The following is a 7057-nucleotide window of genomic DNA, read 5'->3' on the forward strand; positions in this document are numbered from 1 at the left end:
GATTCTCCTTCCTCAGCCTCCTGAGTAGCTGAGATTACAGGCGCCCATCACCATGCCTGGCTAATGTTTTTGTATTTTTAGCAGAGACGGGGTTTCACAATATTAGCCAGGCTGGTCTCAAACTTCTGACCTCAGGTGATCACCCGCCTCAGCCTCCCAAAGTGCTGGGATTACAGGCATGAGCCACCTTGCCCGACAAGAATATTTTAAAATGATAGTTGGGAATTGTTCTTATCTAAGTTACTTATCTAATTAAGCAGATATCACCATTCTGTGATCTTGTCAACCATTTGAAAGTGGAGGTTAGTTTTGGTGTTAATTGTTTGCCCACCTACCCAACCACCTTGCAGTGTCTCCTCAGGAAGTTTCTGTCCACAAAATAATTTTATTTTTATTTTTGCAATATTTAGATAAATCTTTGCAAAAAAGTATCCCCAGATTGATGCTGATATACTAAGATTCGTAAATATTCACCTCTGCTAACCCAATTATCCTTTTCCAGAAACATGGGACATCATTGGCTGATGTCAGTTTTGCCACCTCCATGTTTCATCAATATCTTACTATATCCACAATGACCAGGAGAGAAATGCAATTACCCTGTCAACTGTAACTTGATTTCTGATTTCCACAGAGCTCAAGTTTTACTAAAGAAGACTTCATTATTTTGTTAGGCATAACACAGCACAGAAGGAGCTCCAGTTTCCTCTTGGAGCTCCAAACCGAAGCAAGTTGGAGTGAATTTATTTCTGAGATTTGACAATTCTTCAATGTTAATATATTTTCAGTCTAATTTTGTTATACATTAGCACATGCTCAGAATGTCAACCACCCCCTTATTGCAGATCACAGATTTAGGTTAAGTTGGTATTGCCAAGTATTTGCTAAAGAATAAGTGCCTTATGCCTTGCCAGTTTTATCGATTTGAGTTTTATTTGATTTAGTTCAACATTAGAGAAAGTGAGTGCTAACACAACATTGTATATGATTCAGAATAAAATCACAGCAAGTTCCATCAGGTGACTTTTCCCAGGCTATATATCATGTATAAAATTGGCAATGCAAGTCATTTGTATATTTGGGGTCATTCTGCTAATTTTCTTTGCATTGATAAGTTATGTATGAGTTTCAATATGTGGTGGATAATATATTGCAATTACAAAAATAGAAACTTCTCTAAGAAATAACAAAAATTATTTCCAAATACTTGCAGCACACTGCTTTATGAAGTGACAGTTTCCAAATACAAGGATTATTTTCCAAGTCTGAGAAAAAGGAATATATTTTAACTAGACCAAAAGCTACTTAATCCTTATGTAATGTGAGAGCACTTTCTGTAACAGACTTTGTGTTCTAAGATCTCTTTGACAGAGAGAAGAGAATGGTGGAGTGTTCTGATGACACTGCAGATTTAATAATGAGTATCTAATTGCAATTTAAACCCTTTTGATAGAATATCTCTTTTCATCTGTGTATGTATATATCTGTGTGTGTACGTGTGTGTGTGTATGTATAAATGCAAAATGGAACACAATGTTATGTTCAAAGGGTATAATTATTCCAAAATAATTATATAAATCAGGCTCTATATAAATGCTAGAAGAAATATGTTTTCAAAGGCAATTTATGCATTACTAAAGCAAGAAAACACTATTGTAAGAATCACAATTAAAGAGCACCCAACTCAGGCTGGGCATAGCAACTCACACCTGTAATCCTAGCACTTTGGGAAGCCGAAGTGGGTGGATCATGTGAAGTCAGGAGTTTGAGACCAGCCTGGCCATCATGGCGAAACCCAGTCTCTACTAAAAATACAGAATTTAGCAAGGCATGGTGGCAGGCACCTATAATCTCAGCTGCTTGGAACGCTGAGGCAGGAGAATCACTTGAAATCGGGAGGCAGAGGTTGCAGTGAGCCGAGATTATGCCATTTCACTCCAGCCTAGGCAAAAAAGCAAAATTCCATCTCATAATAATAATAATAATAATAATAATAATAGCACCCAACTCTGTTTGGTTAGGGTTTCTTTTTTTTAAGTAAATGTCAAAATTATACTCTTACAGATTAATTTTCCAAGTGCATACAATATCAAATTTTATTTTAGCCCTCTATAAATTGTGTTAGTTTAAAAGGTGGTTGGATTAATCACTAATATTTCCTTATTGGATACACAGAAAAAGAAAAACCCAAATTTGTGATATTGGCTTGAATTTTTACTAGCCAAAGATACTGAATATTTGGAGGACTCCAAAGGCCAAAACTAAGCCATTATCTTCATCTTTTTTTTTTTTTTTTTTTTTTAGATTTTGGAAGTTTCTTGCTTTTGTCCCCAGGCTGGAGTGCAATGGCACGATCTTGGCTCACTGCAGCCTCCACTTCCCAGGTTCAAGGATTCTCCTGCTTCAGCCTCCTGAGTAACTGGGATTACAGGCAACTGCCACCATGCCTGGCTAATTTTGTATTTTAGTAGAGATGGGGTTTCACCATGTTGGCCAAGCTGGTCTCGAACTCCTGACCTCAGGTGATCCACCTGCCTCGGCCTCCCAAACTGCTGGGATTACAGGCGTGAGCCACCGTGCCTGGCCCTGTTTCTCCACATGTGCGCGTGTATTAAGACTAAAATTGCAAAGGTAATGAAATAGTAAAAATAAAATAAAATAAAATAAATTTAATATAGCATTTTCATCTGAATGGAAACAGGGAAATGTGGTAGAGAGCAACACATTATTAGAAGCACATTGATTTGTAATGAGCTAATTTGTGGGTTCATTGGTTGTTTCACGAGATTTCATTATATTATTCAATAAATACCTATATAACAAATCACAAAGCTTTCTCTTTTCCATTCTCAGCTCAGAGAAACATAAAGCTTGAACCACCATTGTTCCCACCCTTACAACAATGAAAGAGATAGACAGACTACAAATTAATGACTTTCTTGAATACATCAAATACCTGAATTCTCACAACATCCAGCTCATCCCCAATGTGGGAAAACCAAGAATCTGCAGAGGAAGTGTCAGGAGCACATGCTTAACAAAGGCACCTGCCACTGGACATGAAATAAACCAATAAAAAGAATTCAGTCTAAATGTTTACTTATTACTGAAGGCCAAGTTTGAACTAGTGTGCAAATGGAAATCCCCTAGAAATTGCAGATTTAGGGAAAGTTCACACCTCTTATGGACTCTTATCCATAAACCCCACCAGATACTCAACAGGGACGATTATAAAGAATCCTAAGGAATCGTGCCTTTTGACACTACCTACGGGAAGGGCATTGCTGAAACTTTGCCTAGAATCATCTCATCTTCCTTCTCTATAGAATAAAGGTATTGGTTTTCAGATGAACAGACAACAGATTGTCACCTAAAAAGCCTGGTAGCCCACTGAAGCTGGGTTAAGGAGATAAGGGCAATAAAAAAGTTCTGTCCCAAGGCAAAAGGCATGAATAAGTGCTAAATCCACCATCACAGGCAGAGAAGGGGCCTGAGTAATTGTGAAAAAAAAAAAAAAAAAACCATCAGATTATTGGACATAGTGCCTGCATAAGACTTAGATCAAATCAGATCACGAGATTATTTCCAAATCTCCCGAGTAGCTGGGATTATAGGCATCTACCACCATCCTCGCTAATTTTTGTATTTTTAGTAGAGATGGGGTTTCACCATGTTGGCCAGGCTGGTCTTGAACTCCTGACCTCAGGTGATCCGCCTGCCTTGGCCTCCCAAAGTGCTGGAATTACAGGTGTCAGCCACCATACCCGGTCCTCTACTTCCAACAAGAATTGGGTAAAATAATAGGACTACAGTAGAGAGAGCATCAAGAGACAAATCCCTTTTGAAGTGCCAATGAAAAGGGAAAAACAATGGGCAAGGGATACCAACAAACAAGTGTCCATCCAGGGAAGTCTCTTCATGCCCTCAGGCCTGACACCTGCCTCCCCACAGTCAGACACCCTGGGCCCAGCCTGGGAAACCTCTTCCTTTACCTCAGGCAGCAACAGCAGGATAGCTAGGTGTCCCCAGCAGCACCAGATAAAACAAATACATCAAATCATGCCTCGAAGGCTCTGAAAACGTAACTACCTTTGAAACCATATAATAGGCCAAACCTGTGTGCTAGAGCTAAACAAGAGCGTTTCCTAAAATAAAAGATTTAATTATGACCCATCTTCTCCTAACATAAGTCTAAACAACTAGTATACAATTCAAAATTACCACACAAAGCAAGAAATAAGAAGATAACAGCCTGAATGAGAAGACAATCAACTGACTCCAACACTGAGATGAATCAGTGTTGCAAATTAATGACTTTAATTAAACAATTAATTTAATTTAAGTAATTAAAATTTATTTGAAACAAAAAGTAGAAAATACTTGTACACAAATTTTCATATCAGCTCTACTCATAATAATTTAAAACATAAAATAGCCCATATGGCCATTGTTCCATTCATGGGAAATTACAGTGTATTCAAAACAAATTCTACTCAGAGATAAAGTGGAATAAATCATTGATACACAAACAACATAAGTTTCAAAATTTTATGCTGAAAGGCAGACACAAAAGAATACCTACTGTATTCATCCCATTTTTATAAAATTGTTGGACAGACAAAAAAAAATCTATAGTTATATAAGGTAATTCAGTAAATGCCATCTGTCAAATGAGATAATTTACTACAAAGTTTTATGAAGGTACTTTTTGGAGGTGTTGCAGGTGTCCTATATGGACATATCTTGGAGATATTGTGGGATTAGTTTCAGACCACTGCAATAAAAGAAATATCACAATAAAGCGAGTCACACAATTTTTTTGGTTTCTCGGTGCATATAAAAGTTATATTCACGCTATACTATAGTCTATTAAGTGTTATTATATAACACTTTAATTTGTATATATACCATAATATAAATTTATATATGTTTATTAATATAAAAATAAAATATATACAGCATTAATTTTTAAGAATATTCCTAAAAATGCTAACAATCATCTGAGCCTTCAGTGAATCATAATCTTTTTGCTGGTGGATGACCTTTCCTCAAAGTCGATGGCTGCTGACTGATGAGGATGGTGGTTCCTAAAAGGCTGAGTGGTGGCAATTTCTTAAAATAAGACAGCAGTGAAATTTGCTGTGGCAATTGACTCTCTCTTTCATGAAGTATTTCTCTGAAGCATTTGATGCTGTTTGATAGCATTTTATCCACAACAGAACTTTTTTCAATATTGGAGTCAATCCTCTCAAACCTGCCACTGCTATGTCAAGTAAGTTTGTGTAATATTCTAAATCATTTATTACAACATCTTTGCCAGGAGGAAATTCTATCTCAAGAATCTGCTTTCTTTGCTTATCTATAAGAACCAACTCTTCTTTCATTCAAGTTTTACTGTGAGATTTCAGGAGGTAAAATCTTCAAAGTCCACATCTAGTGCTATTTTTCTTGCTATTCTCATTGCATGGAGTTAATTTTTCCACTGAAGTCTTGAAACTGTAAATGTCATCCATAAGAGTTAAAATTAACTTCTTGCAAATTCTGGTTAATTTTGATAGTTTGACCTTCTATCATGAATCACTGATGTTCTTAATGGTATCTAGAATGGTGAATCTTTTCCAGAAGGTTTTTAATTTACTTTGCCTAGATCCAGCAGAGAAATGACAGTCTATAGCCTTATGAAATGCATTTCTTTAATAACAAGATAAAATTTAATAACAAGTGAAAATTACTGTTTGATCTGTGGACTACAGAATGAATGTTGTGTTAGCAGCTATGAAAATAATATGATCGCCTTGTACAACTCTATCGGAGCTCTTGGGTTACCAGATGTATCGTCAGTGAGCAGTACTATTTTGAAAGATATATTTTCGTCTGAACAGTAGGTCTCTACAGTGCATTTCAAATATTCAGTAAACCATGCTGCAAACAGATGTGCTGTTATGCAGGCAATGCTGTTCCAATTACACAAGCAGAGTGGATTTAGCATCGTTCTTAAGGGCCCTAGGATTTTTGAAGTGGTAAATGAGCACGTTTCAACTTAAACTCAACCAGCTTTAGAGGCCCTAACAAGAGTCATCCTGTTCTTTGAAGCTTTGAAACCAGGCATTGCCTTCTCTGCTTTAACTCATAAAGTCCTAGGTGGCATCTTCTTTCAGAACAAGGCTGTTTCATTTATATTTAAAATACTTAGTTTATTGTAGCCACCATCATCAATGATCTTAGTAGCTAGATCTTCCGGATAATTTGCTGCAGCTTCTACATCAGCATTGATGATTCATCTTGTGCTTTTATACAGAAGGATGATCTTTTTCTTTAATAGTCATGAACCAACCTCTGGTGGCTTCCAACTTTTCTTCTGCAGCTTCCTTACCTCTCTCAGGCTTTAATAGATTTGAAGAGAATTAAGACTGTCCTCTGGACTTTGACTTACAGGAAAGTTGTTGCTGCTTTGATCATCTATCCAGACCTCTAAAACTTTCCCCATATCAGCAACAAGGCTGTTATTCTTTCTTATCACTCATGTATTTACCGGAGTAGCACTTTGAATTTCCTTCAAGAACTTTTCCTCTGCATTTGCAACTTGGCTAACTTTGGTGCAAGAGGCCTAGATTTCAGCCTACCTCAGCTTTTGTATTTAATATCATTTAATCATTTCTGACTTTTGACTTAAAGTAAGAGGCGTGTATCTCTCTCTTTCACTTGACCACTTAGAGACCATTGTAAAGTTATTAATTGGTTTAATTTAAATATTGCTGTATCTTAGAGAATAGAGAGGCCTGAGGAAAGAGAAAGGGAAATAGCCAGCTAGTAGAGCAGTCAGTTAGACGAGTACAGTTCATGGTGCCCCAAAACAATTTCAATACTAATATCAATGATTGCTGATCACAGATTACCATAACAGGACTAAGAATAGTGAAAAAGTTTTGAAATATTGTGATAATTACCAAATTGTGATGCAGAGACACAAAGTGAACATGTACTGATGGAAAAATGGTACTGATAGACTTGGTCTATCAGGGTTACAACAAACCTTCAATTTGTAAAAAAATACAGT

This window comes from Rhinopithecus bieti, unplaced genomic scaffold (assembly GCF_001698545.2).
Source record: "Rhinopithecus bieti isolate Rb0 unplaced genomic scaffold, ASM169854v2 scaffold_42113, whole genome shotgun sequence".
Taxonomy (NCBI): Eukaryota; Metazoa; Chordata; class Mammalia; order Primates; family Cercopithecidae; genus Rhinopithecus; species Rhinopithecus bieti.